General features: G+C 40.9%; 1 protein-coding gene across 2 annotated transcripts in view; it reads left to right on the top strand.

Annotated features, from left to right (window-relative positions):
* The window catches only part of zbtb46 (zinc finger and BTB domain containing 46), an 87,613-nt gene that overhangs the window by 39,413 nt on the left and 25,583 nt on the right, over positions 1-22,617 (top strand). The window lies entirely within an intron of this gene.

Genomic DNA, 22,617 nt, shown 5'->3' with positions numbered 1-22,617 from the left:
AAAAAAAAAAAAAAAAAAAAAAAAAAAAAAAAAAACAAAAAAATGAAATAATTTTTCCACAGAATGGTGTCTTGTTCCTGCATGTGATCTCGGGAGCGCTGCAGTTAACGCTGCATGTTTTGACTTGTTCAAGCTCAGATCCTGGTCCTCCTGAGCTGCAGAGTCTCCTGGACTTGCCCGAGGCCTGGAGACAGGTGCTTGAACAGCCGCCCTCTATTTTCTGCCTAAACTTTCTCTCCTTCACTCCCTGTGCTCCTCTCCCCAAGTCTCTGCTGTCTATAAAGGTGAACACTTGAAATAATGAATCGGATCCCCCTTTCGCCCCTTTCCTTTCTGTATTCCAGTTAAGACTCTCCCTATAGTATTTGCACTTCATTAAACTTGAAATAGGTTTAATATTTAAAACACCGTGAACAGATTTCAACCCGCTCACACCTCTCCACTTTTCTTCTCCTTTTCTCCTCGCTCTTTAATAATCTACTCCCTTATTTCCTCCTTAATGCACTTCTCCTTCATTAAAAGCCAAAATAGATTTAATATTTCAGAGTGTGGACTTAATTTTTTAACCCCTGTCTTCATGGCTTGGTGTCTGACACACGATGAGTTAGATACCTACGTCATGTTAAGACTTTTCCTTTGTCTGTCTTTTTCACTCTCTGGATTTTTCTGTGGCTCATCCATCTCACTTTCTCCACTGTGGGTCTATTATCAGTTCTGTCTCTCACCATCATTGAACTGCCAGCCTCTCTGGCTCATGCTGTCCCTCCACCCCCTGTTTGCTTTCCCTTTTTGTCCTCTGACTGACTAGATGGTTTCTGCCCTTTCCTCCCAATTGACTTTCGTATCCTTCTAACTCCACTTCCTTCAGCTCCTTACGCTTTTTGTCCCCTGCTGCCTCAAAAACGGTACTCACACCCACCTTTTACACATTTTGTCCCATTGCAACCACAAACTTCAGTTTCGGGTGGGATTTTACATCGTAGACAAAACAAAATAATGTAGAAAAGAAAGAGAAAAGTTTTCAAACAAAGTGTGCCTGGCATATTCAGTCATACACCAAAATATAATCTAGTTAAAACCCTTTCTGAATCCAGAATTCATATTATTAGTAAACATAATTCACTTGGGATTCATATGGTCAACGTTTTCCACAATTTGCAACATTACAACCACAAACCCCCACATATTTTATTTAGATTTTATGTAATAGGTCAACACAAAGCGGCATAAAGTTAAAGGAAACGGAAGCAGGGTTTTTGTGGAATGCAGTTGTGTTCAGTCATCTTTATCCCTTATGTTCCTTCAGCAGTCACTCAATCTGTAAATGCAGTTCATCATTTGTGAATGCTGTATAAATTAAATACAGCTGTTCTGCGAAGGCCTTAGAGGTTTGTTGGAGAAAGTTACTGGAAAGTAAACATCATGAAGACTGATGAACAAACCAAACAGTTCTCAAATAAAGTTGGGGAGATGGTAAAAGCATATTTAGGCCAAAAAACAGGTTATGACATTGATAAGACTGGCAAGTAGAGCATTAATCAAAGGCCTTTTGGTAACTCTGGAGAAGCTACAAAGATTCACAGCTCAGGTGGAGACAAAAAGCACCTAATTTTTTGTTGGGTGCTCCACAAATCTGGCTTTTGGAGAATAGTGGTGATAATAAAGTCATAAGAATTTCACTCAGGGCAGTGGTGCCCAAAGTCGAGCTTCAGCTCTAACTGCAGCGAAAGGTGGTTCGACAAATTACTGACTCAAGAGAAAGACAAGTGTACATTACAGTTTTAGGATTTTCACTCTTAAAACCTGTAAAGGAAGCATATTTATTTCATCCCAATATACAACTATACAATACATTGAAATGTCTGGGAGTTGTGTTATTTAACGGGGAAAATTCCAAGTAACATATTTTGAAAAGCACCATGCACAATTTATCCTCTGGGGAATAGAGAAAGGAGATAATTCTGTTCTTCCTCCCCTTTTTTTCCCTCCCTCTCTCTCTCTCTCTCTCTCAAAAAATGTTGCATTATTTCTTTGGAAAGCAATAATTTCTCACCACCCACCAGCCATCTTTGCGTTATGACCTCACATCCTGCTGGACATTATGGGTAGCCCACCAGTTAAAAAAGCCCCTTCTCCCACTCCACGATGGCATCACACCACACACCCATTCACACAATTTTTCACACTCTTGCTGTCAGTCTTTTTTGCCTCGCAGCAGTTCTCAATACTGACACCTGCTCTATTTATAAGTATTTGGCTTGAAAAGAATCATTTTTGGACAGGAAGCTGCCCCCTCCCTGTTCTTGACCGTGGCTTTTTTCCAGAACGTCAGAACCCCCTACTACCCATACCTCCTGGCCTTGGAACAGACAAGAGAAGGCTTTCTAAATGGATAACCAAGGCAAGAAAGAACCGAAGAATGGGAGCATGTGCACGGAGTTAAAGATTAGCCATCCCGTCCTGAATGGACCTGAGTCGGGCTCATTTGTGTGTTTCAGTCAGCCTCCCACCACTGCGTGCTCTCATCTCTACAGATATCCCATGCATGTAGCAAATTCCACAATTTCCATGCTAATGTCTAAGTGGTTCAACTCTATTCACACACACACACACACACACACACACTTCTAGCCTTCGAACACTCAGGTCTGAGGATTAAAATACCCACAATGCAATCTGACAGGATGTCCTGTTGGCACAATATAGAGTGGGTGGGTCAGGAGGTTTTTGTGGTTGAAGACTCACAGCAGTACCCCCACGGCTACGGCCTGGCCCCCAGCACATCAGCACGCACTGTTTTATCTCAATTGCATGTACAACATAAAGTGTAATTTTGTTATATTCTTATAAATATATTAAAACAAACAAAAAATGGTAAGTAACACACCTACCTTTTGAACACAGACTTATTTTTTAAAACACTCTTTTCCTTTCACGCCGATGATGTAAGGGACATGTCCTAGTTATTTTAGAACTTGAAAGTTTTATCATGGCAGCATCTGAGTCAAACAATATTTTTAACATTTCCAAAGAAGCCGATGCTTTTGCAATCAAACAAAAACTATTACTGTGTTTGCTTTATTAATATGTTTCCCCCTGTTGTGTTTTGGCTCTGTTACTGGTGGGATCCTCTAAGCCAGGGGTTTTCAGAGTCTGACACTGGAAACTGGAAATCCCCACCCTGGATAAAATGAACATAATTTTGTCCCCTGAAGCCTCTCTTGTATAAGGTCAAGCTATTTTAGGTGCATCATGCAAAAATATTGCTAAAATAATTGTATTGGAACTTGAATGACTATTATAGTCTATATATGGTATAGGAATTGCCACTAGGCCTGTACTTTGAGCTACAAGAGCAGAAAACTATGATCTACAAATAGGTTTTTTATTGTCATTAAAGTTTTAGACAGGTATTGTTGTAGAGCTAAATGCAAACAACCAGCTTGCTTTTCCAGAGCCACAGAGTCACCTCAGAGTCATTGCTTCACCTCAGAGTCATTGCTCAAGACATTACTTCCAGTAAATGTTTGATCCTCCCACAGATGTTTTCTGAATTCCTTTACAGTTCAAGCAAGTTTTTTTATCTATTGCTTGTGAGTGTAGTTTTAAACAACACCTGGTTTGTTTGAGTGATCTTTGCAATGCAGAGTGGAATTTTCAATCTCTGATTGGTAATACCCCTTTTGACACTATTGTGCATCTGCGATGCCTTTCAGTGGCGTAGGAAGATGACTTTTCTTAAATAAATAATGCTCCAGCATTGCCTTCCCACGCATTTGACATTATCACATAAACAATTCGGCTCAGGAAACTTTCCATGGATTTTTTTTTATTTTTTTTTTTTAGGCTTGTTCAAACATTTCTGCGCCATGAGCGTCACAACCCTGAAACGCTTTGTTGTATACAGGACAATGATGCAAGAGCTGAAATGTAGCATAATTTGGCCGATATATAAAGTCATTTTACGTTATGCAGATGCTTTACCTGCGCTGATGAAGACTTTAATGTGATCTATTTGATTTTTTTTGTTGTTTGTTTTTTTTAAGATTTCTGGGAAAATAACAACCCTTGATGTCTAAGGTCTGACAAAAGTAGGAGCTCATTGAAAATCCCCAGTTCAGTATCCGAAATAGTTGAGCAATTGCAGAATTTATTAAAAATTGCTGGTATGAACTATTTATTCGCATTTCTGACAATATGTATCTCAATTAGCTATTGACACACCTTGTCCTGAAACATGCATGCTTGATGTTTTAAAGTAAATACAGTGAACTACACTGGCCTGTTTTGCGAATTGCAGCTATAGCAGCAAAAAAAAAAAAAAAAAAAAAAAAAAAAAGGAAATTCCAATATTTTCTGTTTTTCATACTTTACTAAATTTGGAAGTGTTGTCATTCAGAAGTTTGAGTGTTGACGTCTGAGACAAATCACACACAGCAGAACTTACCTTAGCAAGGTAAATGTTTCAATTGGCTCCAGGCGATGGCAGCCCAACCTGCTCCGATTGACTTTGATTAAACATTCTTGTACAATTTACATCTCTAGTTCATTATGAAAAATAGCAAAAATAAAATGAGACAGTGACATGTTGCGTAGATTGTTCTGAAGTCTTGAAGCAGAATTGTCCATTCTCATCTTAAAACAGACACACTGGACACAATATCTATAAAGAATTGTAATTAAATTGGTTTACATTTGGAACATCCTAAAACAAATTTTTTGATATACCATCATAACCTGCAAGGAAAGAGAAAGTGTTCCAGATGCTAAATATCAGTTTTCAATGATAAAATGTCCTGAAAAGTATAGAATTAGTAAATAGGTACAAATAATAAGTATTGAAATATGGCTCAGTTTGCAGATTTTATTCCTTGCTCCAATTTATTTTGAAATTGATCTGTTTAAAGGACACCTGTTAGCTTTAAATTGCCATAAAATGCCAATCTAAAACTAAAAAAATGGATTAAGTTCACAACATTTTAACCTCTCGTCAACCTCTTTAGTCTTTTAATCTGGAGCTGTTTTTCTTGAGAGGAGCCTGGTTCAGATGCCACAAGAAATATTCAAACTGGTATTCTGTTCCTAAAACCTAAATAAATGAGTCTACATTCACAAACGACGCTTTAAATGATCTGTGTTTGGTGAAGAGCAATCAAGTCTTCATTTTAACAAATTTAGGTGTTGTCGATTTTGAAACAGAGCTGATGTAAATTGGCCTAGTTGCTAGATAAAGTAGTAAAATAGCTCTTTATCGCACTTCCAATTTGGAAGCTCAATTCAGTCTCAGGTTATTTTACAGTTTTTGAACACACAGATTATAAGCTTTTACTTCTTTTTCAAGGTGTTACGCTCAAATGTAAGAATCTTTAAAAAAAATAGGCAGGAAAAATCTAGAAAATCACTTTATCAACATAAACAAAGCAATTTAAGAACCTATCTTTGTGAATGATCATAAATCAATGATTTATTAAGCAATCAGGTGCAGCTATGGTGCTTATTAAACCACAGACTTTTTGGACATGAACCTGAAAGCATTTTCAGCTAACATTTGCTAAATCTGCTCATAGATGGGGAGTAAAAATAAAAAAAAACATCATCAGGATAACCAGTCCTTTGATCTGGTTCCTTCTGAGCAACTGTTGGAGTCAAAGGGTTATGTGACAAATCTGAAAACGTCTGCGGTAATTAGAAGAAATAAGTGCACAAAACTGCCAAAATTTTAATTTTGAGCGACTCATCTCTGTTTTTGTACCCTTTGGTGGTCAGTTTTTGGTTTTTTTTTTTTTTTTTTGGAATAGGAATACTATCAAATCTTCTGTGCCTAGTGATTTTAAAGATCCTAATGGTTGTAATAGACCCAGTAAGCTTTATTCCCTCTTCAGAGGGGGATCAATGATTGACTTTGTCTTGTGGAGATAAGAGAAGCGCTGTGATGTGACCCAAGAAGCTTCTTTTTCTCTTCTGCAACGGCCAGATAGGCTTAAACATCTACCAGCTCGCTGCAGACGCGAACAACACACTTCAGCCAACATTCACCGAGTTTGCTGAGAACAAACTGCAAACCTACTGCACACATCGGCAGGCCTCCTGGCAAAGAAAAGTTTAATCTTAGAGCGCTTTATAGGAAGCTCACCCAGTCTGTGCTCTGTTTCTCTCTCAGTTTCAGTCAACCTGAAGTTCCTCTTCCCCCGATTTGTTTATTTTAGAAAGGTGGCTTTGTTCTATTTACTGTACCCACTCCCTCGGAGGCCTCCCCTCCTCGTCGGACCAGTTAGAAAAGGGGGAGCGAGAAGGAGGAAGAGGAGAAGAGGGGGATGAAGGGGGGGGCGTGATGTTTGGACAAACGAACAGCCCGAACAGGATATAGAGGTCTACAGCCCGTGGGTGTGTCAGTTTGGCCGTCACAAAGCTCAGACATATGCACACATATGTGCACACAATTGTGGGAGTGTTCCCGCTGGAGGGCAAAGTCTCCCTTCCTCTTACACATTCATCCTCCCTTCTCCCTTCATTCCCCCTTTCCGCCAGCCATCACACCCCTCCACACCTCCTTCCCTCAAACCTCTCTCACTCTATCTCTCTCTCCCTCCTTCATCCCTCATTCCTTCCATTGTGACAGCCCCCACCGCTCTTCCTCTTTGTCCAACAAGGAGAAAAAAAGAAAGTGTTAAAGATACAGAAGAGTTGGCCAACAGGAATGAGAATCTAAGAGGGAGAGGCCAAAATCACCACAGGGGACAATTATGGCTTGGGTTGTCTGTGTGCGTGTGTGTGTATTTGTGTGCGGTTCTTTTCTGGGTTTGATAGTTCCAGAGATGCTGAAGACAGTCCTGGAAGCCACTATCTGTCCTCAGTAGCAATGCATCCCCTCGTTCTCTCCTCTATCCCTCCTTCCCTCAGTCTCTTTGGACCTTCTTTATCGTCCTGTCAGTTCACTCTGTCACTTCTGTTTCCACTCATTTCATACACTGAAGCTACAGCCACTTTTTCAATCCATTGTGTGTGTGTGTGCGTGCGTGTGCGTGTGTGTGTCTGCTTATGGTTTAACATTGGCTACAAATAAAGGGCAGGACTGTAGGTGGGTTCACCTCCCCTCCATCAGTAGTTTTCTGGCCCTTTATTTGCTTGTAAAAGTCCAGTTATTGGTTCAGCTCATCACATTGTAGTAACCATTGTGTTAGAGATCACAAGAACTGAATCTGATTTTACTTTAAGCATCAAGATGCCTTACGTCACCCCTTCTTCAATCTTGTTGCTAATATTATGCTCTGAAATTGGGTCTAAATTAAGACGTCGAAGTTATTGGGATATTTCAATAGATGGAGTATATGGTCATTTATTGTGATTTTATGTAATACACTAACTAATGGTAGTATTTAATTGTGAAGTGAAAAAAAAAACAGATTCGCGATTTTAAATTGTTTTTGTAAGTGAAAAGCTAAAGATTGCATTATGCCAATACTTTGTCTCAACTTTGCACCGCTGGCGGCTCAACCTTCTCACAAAATAATTCAAGCTTATTCAGATTGGATGGAGAATGTCTTCCACCATCAGTTTTTTTTTTTTTTCTATATCTGTAGATTATGAACTAAATCTGTGTTAAGACTTTGACTGGGCCCTTTAAAGACATAAATATGCTTTGATCTAGTCCAGTCAAGTTTATTTCAGCAACAGGCATCTAGCTTAAATGCTTTACATGATAAAAATATAATACACAAACTAAACATAAAACAAACAGCAAACATTACATTTTTTTATATGGCATCATCAGAATCATAAAGAATAATCATCAAATCCATGTTCCAGTTGTTTTTAATCAAAGACAACTCTAAACGAGTGTGTTTTAGCCTTGATTTGAAGGAACTCAGTGTTTCAGCTGTTTTGTGGTTTTCTGGAAGTTTGTTCCAGATTAGTGGAGCACAGAAACCGAATGCTGCTTCTCTTTGTTGGTTCTGGTTCCAGCTGTCTAACTGACTTTTTAGGCAGACCTGTGAAGATACAGTTACAGTAATCAATGCGACTAAAGATAAACACATGAATGAGTTTCTCCAGATCTTACTGGGACATCAGTCCTTTAATCCTACAAATGCTCTTTGGGTGACAGAAGTCCAACTTTGTAATTGTTTGTATGTGTTTTTGTACGTTCAGGTCCGAGTCCATCTCCACATCCAGATTTCATGGCGGTCAACTAACTGAAGCTACATGCTGAGTGTTGATCGTTTCTCTTTAGGTCCAAAGAAAAAAACTTCAGTTTGTTTGTGACTTTTCAATTGAACTTACTGTAGTTCAAGTATTTTGTGATCTCACCCTTTAAGCCAATTTAAAAGAGAGATTTTAAGATATTTTTTTCACATATTGGTACAGTTTTCTGAAAAAAAAAAAGAAAACTTCTTTGGAAAAGGGTTAGTTTATATTTAAGCATAATTCACGCCTTTTCTCTAAACAATAAGTTAATTCACACCTTTTCTCTGAACAATAAGTTTTAGGCAATTTTTCTTTTTTAAAAATCTTTTAGTGCTTGTGACTTTCATTAATGGTAGTTGGACGGGAAAAGGTCAGAAGAGATTCGAACCCCCGGACGGCTGCATCGAGGACTTTTTATTCTTTTTATTCACCTTTAAACATTAACAAATTATTTTGAAGACAAAAATATATGCATATTTTCCTAACCGTAAAGAGGAAGTACGATTTCTTCGCATAGTTGATGTTGAAAGTGCAACTTTTCCAGTCCTCACCCTGTTCCACTTCACTTCTTTTTCTCCCCAGCCCATTTACCTGATATCACCTGTCAGTCTACACACCCTTTCCTGTTATTTCCTCACTGATATACTTAGGGAGCGATATACCGATATACTCATAAAGGAAGGCTACATTCAACGAAGAGCATTTTGTTGGTGAACCACAGTCGCACCAAACCGAGCACTAAAATTTCATTTCCAAACCTTTCAGCTTGCTCCTTGCTTAGTTTTCGGTGAGTAACTCATACAGGCAGAGTTCCTCTTGTAGCAGAAGAAGATCAGGTTCCCCAGAAGGTTCAGAGTCCACACTGCTTCCAATAACACCACGGCAGATTTACAGCGCATGTGATGAGCGCGCGTGTGTGTGTGTGTGTGTGTGTGTGTGTGTGCGTGCGTGTGTTTGTTTGGGCTGAGAATAGAGACATAGACAACATGGTTTCATGGTGGCTGTAACTGTGGCCCTGGCAGTTTTTCCTCATTTTTTTAATAGCTTCCCCATAGTTCATCTGGCCTTGAAACATCCAGCCTCAGTGTGTAGTTTTCATGTGTCTTTTTTGCGTGTTTTTATTAGACAGAGGAGTGAGACTGCAACAGGGTGGTGTGAGGTGGGTTTGATAGCACCCCTCTTCCCGCTCTTCTCCTTCATACCCCTCTGTTCGGGCCCTGATAAGAGGAGCCGTGGTCTGTGGGGGTTAGGGATTCCTGTCTGGCACAGTCGCACCAGCACACAGAAACACGCACGCACCCTCGCTGGGATCCGCCCGCTCCGCATTCCTGTGTCCGGCTAAGGAAGCAGCCCAGCCGTCTTCCCCTCCACTCCCAAATTATCCCCTTCTCCTAAAGTCACTGCATACTTATCGCACGCCCTTCTACCTCTCTCATCCAATATTACACCCACGGACCTCCTCCGTCTACTGTTTTTTTTGTTTCTTCAGGATCGCTCAACCATAGACAGCTTCTCTACATATCTGAAATGTTTCACAATAAGCAGTGTGATGTAGTGATGTCATTTTTTTTGACAGTGTGAAAGTTTGAGAATAATATTTCTGCTGCTCATTTTTTAAAATCTTCTGTTTAATTTGATACTTCTGCTTTTAATCCTTATGCTCCATTTTTTAACTCCCATAACATTTTCACCTTTACTTTCTGTCCCAGCATGCCTCCCTTTCTCCCGCTCTTGGGGCTGTGTTACAGAGGTCAACAGGGGGTCATGCGTTCTCTTGCTGCCCCTCTCTCTAATGGTTTCTTAATGAGAGAGTTGGAGAGGGAGAAGGAAGCAGAGAGAGAAGCTTTCTGGAAAAGCTGGGTGAGATATCAGCGATTCTGCTTACAGCGCCGACTGTGTGTGTATGTATGGGTGTGTGTGTGTGTGTGTGTGTGTGTGTGTGCTTTGTGCACATGCCTGTGCTGTACGACTGACCCCTTGCTCCATTTTGAGGCCTTTCTGTGCTCCGTGCTCCACTCTGGGGAAAGAGGAAATGACACGTTTGTACCCTTGAATGAGCTCGTCTCACACACACACACGCACACGCACTACCCACGGGACCTGGCTCCGGGGGAAAGCTGGAGAGGGGAGGAGGGGGGGCGTTGTGTAGGTGAGGGAGGAGGAGAAGGGGTGATGGCCCACTCTTTAATTTGCATAGTTTCTGCTGATTTGATCATTAGCAATTAATCTCAGTAGCCCAGCTCAACTTCGTCGGGGAGGTAAAGACGACTCCCTCTGTGCACATGTTGTGATTTTGTACCGTTCTTCATTAAATTTTATAACGTATAGCTGTTATTGAGTCCAGGTGCCATGAGAGACAGATAATCATATGTTGACTCAAAATATAGCGGAAATAATAAAAATAAGATTTACTTAATCGGTGCCGGTAATGTTTTTTTTTTTTTTTTTTGTTTTTTTTTTGGGGGGGGGGGACAATCTGGAATTACAATAAATTCAGATTATGCAACAAGGGGCTGCATATGGAGAGACCTTCTGTTTTGTTGGCTTGAGACCTTTGAGAGGATTGCCGACTTGTTTGAGGGTTAAAGCCCAATTTCCCCCCGCTTCATCTTGAGGTCTGTTCAGCTCAAGACTCATACAGGTCTCCTCTGATCTATAACCGGTTAGCACACACCAAGCACAGATTTGGCAAGCTCATCTACATCTCATCTCACTCTCACTTCCCCCGCCTGTTGAACCCGCCGCTCCGTCCTCGTGCCCCGCACTTGTGTGTGCACGAGGAACGGTGCGACCCGTCCCTTTGCTCTGCCAGTTTTCCGTCTCCCTCACCCCTCGGTTTTCCTCTAAATGGCACTGTACTCCTCCCATGCTGAGGCCAGAGCTCTCTCCATTGTTGGAGGCAGGTTGCCAGGGATACAAGCACACAGAGGCACAATCTTAATGTTAAGAGATGGGGAGAGATGAGCAAAGAGAAGGGAGGAAGTAGCTTATCTGGCCACCAGGCAGCCCCACCAGCACGCTCAGGCTCTCGTGAGAACACGTAATAAACCCCTGCTTACTAACGTGTGTCCCTAAGTGGACGGAGCAGAATGAGACTGACTGCTTGTGGGAGAACCTTTTGTACTAGTTGCCTACTTTCTGCTCACCTGTTGTGACTGGAGTGTAAGAGTGCAGTGAAAAGTCTTCATGCGTTGTGTTTTTTGCACATTTGACAGGCAGCCCTATTGGTGGAGGAGCTGTTCTACTCTTAAGAATATTTGCAGAAATAAAATGTGAAAGAGAAAAGTCACGTTTATAGTGAGTTCTGTGTGGGGTTTCATTTTACCAAATACTGATGTTTAAACTTGAATACGGTAAACATCTCAGTAGGTTATGTTTTTTTTTGTTTGTTTTTTGTTTTTGTCATGTGAAAGGATGTCCAGTGGCTGCTGTAGATAGGCGTCATCAAATCTGCAAGATTCAGACATGGATAATCATACCGGTGTTCTCACACAATGTTTTATGAATTTCAATTAGATTACGTTGTATGTTTTTTTGTTTTGTTTTTTCCAACCCAAATCTGGATTTAAAAAGAATCACCCGGAGAAAATACTTGCACAGAATGACTCGCATAGCAAAAAAAACAAAACAAAAACAAAAACAAAAAACAGACAAATATGAAGACAGAAAGCATTGTTCAATTTTTTTATTTCAATAATTTCTCATCTGAACAAAATTGGAAAATGCTGATAATATTTTATGGATTTTTTTTTTTTTAGTGTTTTTTGCTCTTTAAGGCATTGTCACAACAGTTTCATGTTTAAAGCTCAATAGCTACATGCATATATTATCTAGTTGCAATCTTAATTCACCTTCTATCTTTATAATATTTTTACCTTGATTGAATGTGTTGGACCAAAACAAAGTATAGTGAAAGAGAGGCCCGTGGTACCTCTGGAGGAGCTGCAGCGATCCGCAGCTCAGCTCCAGCCACATAGGGAAAGCAAGCTGTTTGGTGGAACATTGACCCTGTGAATCAAGTAGAGACACTATCCCTGAGGTGAACGACAGTAGGGGAAGTATCGGGCTTTGGAGGGCACTTTCATTTGGCTGGGTGTGTCTCATAAAATTCCTATAAATACATTGAAGCAAATTGTTTTAATGCAACAAAACGTAACAGTCTTGTATACTATTCCGAGGCACAGCAGACAGTGGGGGCTGTGCCACATACGTGCTGCTTGTACAGTTTTTACTTGTTTCGAACACTTTAAGCTGTGTTGTTAATTCCAACATACTGGTGCCAAACAGAAGACAGGAACTCTTTTCACCCATTCATGGGATTATGCACATTATCTCTCTAAGCATTTTAAGGTATACAAACCCAGAAAGAAGAATGTTTCTTGAGGAGCCTCTGCTGGAAGTAATATTAGCCTTACACACTCGCAGTAGTAGCTACCTAAGCAGAAAGTAGCTGCAGTTGTTGTAGAGAGGTCATCCCAGGTTCCAGGATAAGAGTTGCGGAGGAGGACTACCTTCCTCTTCTTCTTCCTAACTCTTGTTGGTTTGCACAGTTAATTTCAGCCAAAGTATGGGACAGAGGTGCAGTTACACTCGGTCGTTACTTGCATGCATTTTTTATTAGCAATAAAAATGTAAAGAAGTAGTAACGTTTGTCTTGATTGAACTGATTTAGTGTTTTGTCTATTCACTGTCTCTCTTCTCCTCAGCTGCGATTTCAGCCGAGGTGAAGCTATTTAGATGGTCAGTGTGAGTCGAACAGTGTATGAAGACACGCATATCACAGGCTGAAAGCAACAGTCAGACCCCGACTCTTTGTTGATTTCCTCATCTACTTTCCATTATCCGTCCTCTTTGTGTCCAACCTCACCCTCAAAACGGCCCTGGACTGAGTCGGACGGGGCTTTCGGGCTCGTTCGTCGGGTCCTCCCCTGAGCTAGGAGCCAGAAAATAACTTCACTTTTTCTCTCTCAATCTCTCAATCTGTCTCTCTTTGCTCTCAGCACAAAGCCCAGCGTGTCTGCCTTCCTTCCCCACCCAGCATTCTTTCCCCATGCAGACCTCTCCCCCGCTCTGTGTCGTTTTCTCTCCTTTGACTTCCCTCCTACCCACCAACTCGCTGCTCAGCCTCACCCTACCTTTCATTAGCCCACTCTTTATCTCACACACTCACTCTGCTGCCTCTCTGCGCCCCCCCACCTCCTGCCTCATGTTCCTATCTCTCTAGCTTTTTATGTTTGCCTCTCTCTTTTCTCCTCCCTCTCTCCCCCCTTAGTTGCTTTGGCTTTTGTTTCTGATACATCTTCATTTATTCCTCGCTCCCGCTCTTTCCCTGCTGACCCTATTATTTTTATATTCGTTCTCTCTAACTGCCATCACTCCCCCTCTCTGCCTCTCTCTGCCTCCCTCCCACTCCTCTCAGTCCCTCTAAGCTGCATTAACTCCCCAGATTACCTTGAGCCCTGCAATCCTCCATCCCCCACGCACTCACCCACTCTTCCTCCCCTCCCTTCCTTCACTCGTTCACTTGCTCATGTTAACCCCCCCCCACAGTCCACAGTAGGGTGGTTAATTGTGAAAACGTGTATAGGTTTTTTTTGTTTGTTTTTATGCCACGTCATTGGGACTTAAACAGCTAACCTGTAAAAAGAAATACTTGTGTGCTTTATGGCCTCAACAGAGTTATTATATCACTTCGAGCATCTGTGAAGTGACTCAGGTAGTCAAATTAATTTCCTGAGTCCTGTCACCTCTTTAATGGCCCCTCTAACACTCTGATAAGTTCATTTAAGGTACATATTTTACTGGTTCACCTTATGGATAATAAACCTGTTCATAGGCCATGGAGGCTAGTGTTTAACTCTGTGAACAGTGATGTTTTCCCTGCTTCATTCAGTCATCAAATAAATCAATATGTAGAGATGTAGCCTATCTGGAAATCGAATGATTGAGTTATTTCAGCTTGATAGCTCGGTAAGTTGAGGGTCTTTTTCGGGGGGTTTCAAACTCCAGTCCTCAAGGGCTGCTGTTGTGCAACTTTTGGTGTCTCTACAGACCCTTATTGCATCCTGAGGGGGCAAGTTGGGTATTTATGCCAGGTGGGCTGAAACAGGGAGACATCTGAAAGCTGCAGCACATCAGTGCTCAAGAGCAGGCTACATTGTCTAGGAAATACACACCATGTCGCTGTTTTGTAATGCTACCAGACTGAAGCAAGCTAATAACTGGTGCGAGATGCTAAAAACAACACACCTGGGGAGGTAGTTGGACCTTTTAAAGCAGCTTTGCTGGACCAGAGACGCAACTAAAACTGGCAGGACACCAGGCCCTGGAGGATTGGAGCCCAACACTCAAGATCCAACCCTGTGGTATTCACTTTGATCTGTAGATGAGCCAGACAACCACAGATTTTGTGGACGTTTTCAAGAATTCCATACCAGCTTTTTTAACAACATGTGAACCACACATGTGCACCACTTCTACAGAACCAGTCCAATCACACCTAAGATATCACAGCAATGACATGCTGTGATATCTCATGCAGACACTATAGAAACAATTTAATCAGAGATTTGAAATTCCAGTTGATGGTGCCGCAGAACACTGTTAACTCTGCCCCACTGATCCCATTGACTAGTCACTATTCAAAACAGGGGCTCAGCCTAAGTGAGAACAAACTTGATGTTCTACAAAATCCCCTGCATTACCACACGTTAAGACCCACCATGTTTTTCAAAAACGGAAAAATGCTTGCGTGCGCCTTCAGGTGAAGAGGAAAATTTAATGCTCATGGTTTTTGTCTTTGCAGGTCTTCCCCCTCAAAACAACAAGCAAACAACCATGTGCTTCCTATTCATTCGTCTCTTCTGTGCTAATTTTATTTTTTAACCTTTATTTTACCAGGTTAAAAAACCCACTGAGATTAAAAACCTCCTTTTCAAGGTATTCCAAGAGGCAGCAACAAATACAGCACATAAAAATACACAGTTAAAAGAAAATGTCAAGCTATGAAAAAGAGACACGTGTCATAGAATCAGCCATTTAGATTTTAAACGAGATGAGTTCAGTCAATCTTAAAGTTTCTTGTAACACTTTATATGACGAGGGAACAGAGCGAATGATAGCCTTTTGCTCAACTCAGTACAAGCAAGAAAGGACATAACGAAGCACCAAATTGTGTGAGCAAAAAGTATGAGTGAATTAATTAATAAAAAAAAAAATCATGAAAAGTACGCAAGCATCTTCAGCATGAAGATGGACGTTGAATCAAATCACAGTTGTTTAAAATGCTGGTGGGATGTTTGCATCACACTTAACACAGTCGCCTCGCGACAAGAAGGAGTTTGCATGTTCCCCTCAGGCTTTCACACATTTTCAGTACTCTCCTTGAGCATAGATCAGTTTGTAAAAGGGAAATTGGTTAACTTTGAGGGGGAAAAATCACTCTAAATTTACAGCAGAATAGAGAAAATGTAGCTAAAAAATCTCAGCTGTGGGGATTTTTTTTTTATATGGCATAGAGTCTGCATTTTGCTTGTAGTTGAAGAACTTTATTTCAAACACTGTTGTCAGAGTGGATTATAGCACACAGAGACTAGTGAACCAGCAGGATGTACAAGACTCATTGATGGTTCTGACTGATTAGGAGAATTAGAGAAAGCTGGTCAGCTAAGAAGTTCATAATTAACCTATTAACCTACAAAAGACTCGCGTTTGAGTCCGAAAATTCTACAGATGCTTTTTGCAGTTTGCAGGTGTGAAATAAGAAACCTGCAGCTCAATCTCAAGTCTGTGTTTGCTTTGTGGCTGTGATTGGTTGTTCGGTTTAAAATGCGTGAACATGACTCCCTGACTGAAAACAAACATGAACTGTGGCTAATGGTTCAAGAAGGTAGTTTCTAAACTGAGAAAAGATTTTAAGAGTTCAAAGTCATTCAACCACTGAACTTTCTTTGTGCAAACAACCAACTGTCTAAAATCACTGACCGATTCAATGTTCTTTAAAATAAAGAAAAGAGTGGTTTTTTGTTTCTATGCTCTTATTGCAACCAATTATTTAACACATTTTTCACGTGACTCAACAATATCCAAAACTTTACGTTTTTTTGGGACAAAAAAACAGCTCAAACATAAATGATTCTCTGTACCAGATTATATATGTAAGTTCAGGATGATGTTTTGTTTTCAGACACGCGTAATATTTTGCACGTAGGCTGTAAAGTTAAATGTTGGTCTCATCTGAGCAGAACACCTTTTAGCACATGTACTTGTTTGCTGTGTTACTTACCCAACAGGATTTCTTCTTACAAACTTGGACTCTATTCGCCTGTTTGATAACTTGAAAGTATGAACTGATTTTATCTAGGCGTGTCAGGGTACAGAAGAATAATCCAAGCCACACTTGTTGGGTTTCTATATATAGATAAAAACCGGAAATCATTGTTAATTTTGTTCCACTTAGTAATTTTGTACTAACTGGTGTGAGTCTGTCTCATAAAATCCTCCCCAAAAAAGAATGTATTTCAGTTTGTGGTTCTGGCATAACGAATGCAAAAACAAACAAACAAAAAAAAGTTCAAAGTGTATGAATACTTTTCCAAGGCTTTGCCTTACATATTCATAACATGCTTTACCACATTAATGTAGACGTGGAATTAAACACGGAGATGAAAGACGTTTTCATATTTAGTTGCTGGGTGTACTGTAAAAGTCCTTTCACACAATGCCCTCCCTCCCACAGCCTCTGTAACCTCCCCCTCACCTCTCCTTGCCTCCCCTTCACTTACCCATCCACCCACACTCCATCACCCCACCGCTCACCTCTCGCCCCACCACTTTTGCAATCGTGCTCCTCTCTTCTCCTCTCCTCCCCTCCACCCACACTCTCTTTTTTTTTTTCCTCAGAGCCCCCAGCAGCAGAACCACCATCACTACCAGCACCATCGTATCCCTCTCCACTGTCCTTTACCACTTTCTTCCCTCTGTCCCTCCCTCCCTCTAAAGCCTTCAGGCCATGCTTGATTTATGCTCGCCCTCCCTTCCACCACCACCATCACCACCACCCACCCTTCCCTATCTCTCCAGGAGGTTGTGGCCCGACTAGTCCCTAAAAACAACAGAGGGAGAAGAGAATAACAGCCTTCTTTTTTACTTTCCATCCTCCCTCCTTTTTAACCCAGCATTTTTTTCATTCCCCTCTCCCACACTGCTTTTTAAATTGCCTCTGAATTCTTGAGCTGTTTTAGTGCCTCACTCCCCCTTCTCAGCTGAAATTACTTTTTTACCCTCTCAAACTCTTGGCATGCTGAGGAAGCAAGTTTCACCTTCCCTCCCCACTCCTCCTCGTCCACTTGAGAACAAACGCACCTCGGCCGCACGTCCGTCGCAATAAAAAACGCGGAGACGAGATGTTGCGATGTCGCGCGTGCAACACAGTAGATTCTTGTAGTGCCCTGTCCTCGTTCTGACTCTTGGCTGCCCAAGCCATTAACCCACACAACTTGAGGCAAGGCTTCTTTCTCTGTCTTTCACCGTCACACACATTTACTTACAAATATACTCAGTGAGAGTCTTTCTCCTTTGTTTGCACTCACCCTACAAACATGCACACAGGGCCCTGCTTTCTTTTCTGACAGCTCTCTTGTGGTCAACAAGCCTCAGTAACTCGTTGCCTAACCACCCTAGCCTTTTTTTTTTTTCTCTCCATTTTGCTTGGCTACTGTCTGTTGATTTGATGGCGTGAACCTTTGTTTTTTTTGTTTTTTGTTTTTTTTGTACTTGTAAAGTAAGTATTGAAGGCATCAATTTATTTCTCAGTAAATATATTTCTAATATAACATAGTAGGAAAAAAGTAATTACTATCCTACAGAGAGTAAATTCAGATGCAGCAGCAGGATCAAGACTATGTAGGTTTACACAAAAGTTCTAAAAGAGAAAAAACAATATTAACAATAATAATAATAATAATAATAATATACTCTACACGATTAGAACATGAAAACACTGTGCAGTTATTAGAAGTAGAAATAGCACTCTGCAGTTATTGGAAATATAAATATATCAGTAGCAAGTCATTCAGACAGTCAGTAAGTAATCCACTTCGTAAAACAGTGCATAAAGTGGAATAACTCAAGAAATAAGTGTTGAAGACACATCGCCCTCAAAAATGACCACAGCTACAATGATGTTTAGAGGTGGGAACATCAGGGTTTGAAGCTGTTTTTCAGCATAACGCAGTACCGGCAGATTTCCGATAGTTCAAGAGAGGATGAAAGGAGAAATTTAGTGAGACGGCCTCAAAAAGAATCTGAATCTTCTCACTTGAAACCAATTGAGAATTTATGGAAAGAACTGAAGATCAAACTGCACAAAGGAGGTAACAGTTGGTGTAAGAGAGCAAGTCAAAATCCCATTGATTTCATTTCGTTTTATTAAGTGTGCGTCACTGAGTGTTGCGGGATGTTTGGTGTGTATTTCATTTGAACGACTTCATCGTAAATATATCTACTGTAACATTAACTAGATTAATAGCTCTTCTCTCTGCTGTCTTTTGAAGTGTTAAAATACGCATCCACAAACAGCCAGGCCACGAGTGTCTGTTTTTGTGGGAAAGTAGCAGATATGTGTGTGTGTTCGGGGGCAGGGGGGGGCCGATCCGTCAGCGGGTGTACTTTTGTTAAAATCGGAACTCTCTCGCCCGACAGCGTTCAGATCACATAATCAGAACAGAAGATCAGAGGTCAAACTGGGCCAGCTGACCTATTCCTCCCCTTTCAGGCCTTCCTCACCTCCTCTTTACTGCCTCAAAGTGTCTCACTGTAACAACACACCACCCCTGACACACACACACACACACACACACACACACACACACACATCAATGAGAAATACAGTGCAGCCTCCAACCACAGCATATAAAACTGCATCCTCTATCCATTAGCCATAACTCAGTATTCCTCACAACACGTATAAAGTACAGTCAAACGCACAGTTTTTATTCCGAGTCTCAGTCCTTTTTTTTTTCCCACACTCAGCTCTGACATAGCTTACAGCGTCGCTCGCATTAACAAAGAGAACCACCATTTCTACATATTTGTCTCTCCTTTTTTTTTTTTTTTTTTTTTTTTTTTAAAAGGGGGGTTTATTTAGCATAAATGTTGAAGCCAAGGGTGCCCGGCTGCCATGGCAACCAAATTAAACGGAGGATCTCTTCAGAAAGCAGAAATCTAAATTATTCGGACTCTTTTATGAAGGGGAAAATGAAAATTCTTTCCACTGTACAGAAACTGCTTCAGTGTAAAAGCAGAAGAAAGGAGCTGAGAGCGGGAAGAAAATGATGAAGAAAACGTCTTTGTTTTTTTTTTTTTGAGGGGGGGGATCTGACCATGTAGTTCAAAGGCATATCTCTTGCTATTGAAATTCATAGGTTGTCTCATGACACTGAGCATATTGTGCATGAAGGAATGATGTAACCGCAGTGTCTCTACAACACGAGATAAACCTATTGCGTTTGAAAGACGCCGCGTTTTGTGTGTCTGCAAATCCTCGATGAAAACCAAACCAGGCGCAGGAATGATGAAATCCATAGGATGGAAGCTCGGGATTAGTTGCGACTTGTTTCTGGTGCCGTAAATGATGATATCTGTCCGGGCAGAGGGCTGTTTAAGGATAACACCACCAGCACAGGCCAGTCAAAGCTCAATATTTAAGTGGGGATTACGGGACACATTTTGATTAAGTGTTTTTAAAGACTGTTTGCATTTGGCTCAATTATCTTTTTTCACTCTACCCCACGTCTTGGATGTGTGGGTATCTATTTATGGGTATACATCAATAAATTAGAATATCCGTTTCCGTTTCCTCCTTAGGTTAAGGTGTTTGTGACATTGTCTGTGGTTCAGGAATATGTTTACACATTGAGCCCATGTCCTGTGTGTAGGGGCTCTTGGAGCATTGACTTCATGCTGTAGTCCACATCTTGTGATCGTCTATAAAACTCTTGAAAAATATATTTTTCACACTTACCTTTTATTCAACTTCTCATTAAAACCTTTTGATACAGCACTCTGTGAACAGCCAGCTTCTTAAGTGATGACCTGTGATTGAAACCTACATGTATGTGATTAATCTAAACTAAATAACTCAAATAAGAGCTTATTTTTTTATTGAAGCTCATCTGCATTCTTAAAAAAAAAAAAAACATAAACTCTGCTGTACAACAGACCCCTTCCAGTCACTCTTATGTAAAATACCTGCAAATTTGTTTTTTAAAACAAGTTTGACATTCCTGACGTGACCCATTTTCCATAAGACTAAATCGAGCGTCTCGCGATTGATTCATTGTTACTGTATGGCTGCGAGGAGGGCTGACATGTTCCATCTGTGGACGTTTGTCTTCCGAAGACGCGGGAAAGACTGGTCAGGGTTCATTTAGTCGTCCAATAAACAGATGAGTGGTGGGACACATGGGGGTCAGAGATGATGCTCTTTTCTCTGCCTCCTTCCCGTCTTCTCCCTCCAATTGTCATCCTCCCCTTGCTCTCTCTGTGTGTGTATTGTTGTTGTTGGCCAACAGCAGATCTATGTTATTGATTGACTCCTTTGGCTGCTGGGCTGCCCACTGAAGGAGGGGGCAGAGCTCTAATGAATTCCTGCACCTCGTGCCCCTTGCGCCAACCCCTACACCCCCTTCTTAATTAACTTTGTGTGTTTGTGTGGGTGTGAGTGCAGGTGGGATGGATTTGTGTGTGTGTGTGTGTGTGGATGCACGCAAGTATGTTTTTTTGTGCCTCCTCCCTAGCTATACTCCCCCGCTTTCTTCTCTCCCCTACATTTTTATTTTTATTTTTTGCTTATCTGCCTTCTCTCTATTCCTCTGCTTTAGCTCTATATCTCCTTTTTTTCCCTATCATCTGATGAGTCTGATAGTTGAATGGGGGAACAGACAACTTTATATGGATGTCACTCTTATTTGTCACAGCTCATCCTCTTCTTCCAGCCACTAAATCTAATTGTGATCTCAAGATTGCTCAAATCTGTGTACATGCATACAGAAAGGATATCCATCCTCAGGACTGATCTGAGTGTCATGAAAAATGTCTGGTGTGTGTGTGTATGTGTGTGAACACTGTAGACCCATCGGTATTCCAGACGTGCAGGGAAACTACTGTTTCTGTCACCTTGACCACCTTGATTCCCCCTGCAGTAGACAGCAGCTCTGAGCTGCACAGCAGACACTTTTGCCCGAGCTCGACGTAGTTGGAGGAGACACTTTCATTTTCTTCACTGCTCATTTCTGTTTTGCACGCTCCTTCATCAAACCGGTGTTTTCCTTCACTTTATTTATTCCTCATTTGCTGCAAGTGAAATTTCAATTGTCTGTTATGTGACAACCGCACATTTCAATTTATTTAAATGGGATTGTGTGTGATAGAACAGCAAAAAGTAATGCATAATTGTGCAGTCGAAAGAAAATCGCACAGGAGTTTTAGACTTGCTCTCCAATGAAAATCTAAAAAACAGCGGGAAGCATTTTTATTCAGCAGGCCAGCGTTAATACTTTGAAGAACCACCTTCTGCCACTATTGCAGCCGCAGGTCTTTTTGGGCTGTAATTCTCTAACAGCTTTACATATCTAAAGGTGGATATGTTTGCCCTTTCTCTACGCAAAAAAAAATAAAATATCAAGCTCAGTCGGATTGGAAGGAGAACATCTGTGCACATCAGACCAAGTTTGCCACAGATTTTGAGTTGGATGTAAGTTTGAATTTTATTCTAACACACTGATGAAAATGTTCCATTTTAGCTCTGACTATCACTGCCTGAGTTCAAAGTGCTTCACAGCCTCTAGCAGGCTTTCTTCCAGCATGTCCTGTATTTATACTCCCCTCAGGCTCCCATTCCCCACAGAATGATGCTGCTACCACCACCTTTTTCACTGTGTGGTTTCTCTACACTTAAATTTGTGCATTTAGATCAGCATTTCGGTTTCCTGTTTCCATCTCTGTCCTAAGTATGGCAGCAAACATCAGTCAATGCCTTTCTTCTTGCTTCTCTTGCATGACTAATAGTTGTCCTTTTGACAGATTAACCCACCTGAACTGTGGATATTTGCACCTCCTTCAAAATAACTAAAGGTCTTTTGGCTGCTTCTCTAATTGCTGCTCTCTTTTCCCAGTTGGTAAATTTAGGTAAACAGTCATATCTTGGGATGCTTTTTTTTTTTTTTTTTTCTATTTCTATTTTCAGCAGGTGGACCCTGAAAGCAATTGTCTGAATTGGATTTTTTTTTACACAGAGGTATTGAATAAATGGTGCTGAACATAAAAGCACACCACACTTTTCAGACTTTTCTAAGTGCTTAAATAGAGGGCAACTGGACTATATATATATATATATTTGTTTTTTTTTGCTGAAGGCATTTCACCTTTCATCCA

The sequence above is a fragment of the Poecilia formosa genome, unplaced genomic scaffold (assembly GCF_000485575.1).
Source record: "Poecilia formosa unplaced genomic scaffold, Poecilia_formosa-5.1.2 Scaffold90, whole genome shotgun sequence".
NCBI classification, from domain to species: domain Eukaryota; kingdom Metazoa; phylum Chordata; class Actinopteri; order Cyprinodontiformes; family Poeciliidae; genus Poecilia; species Poecilia formosa.
Note: the sequence above shows the minus strand (reverse complement) of the source record. Positions and strands in the feature narration are given on the sequence as shown.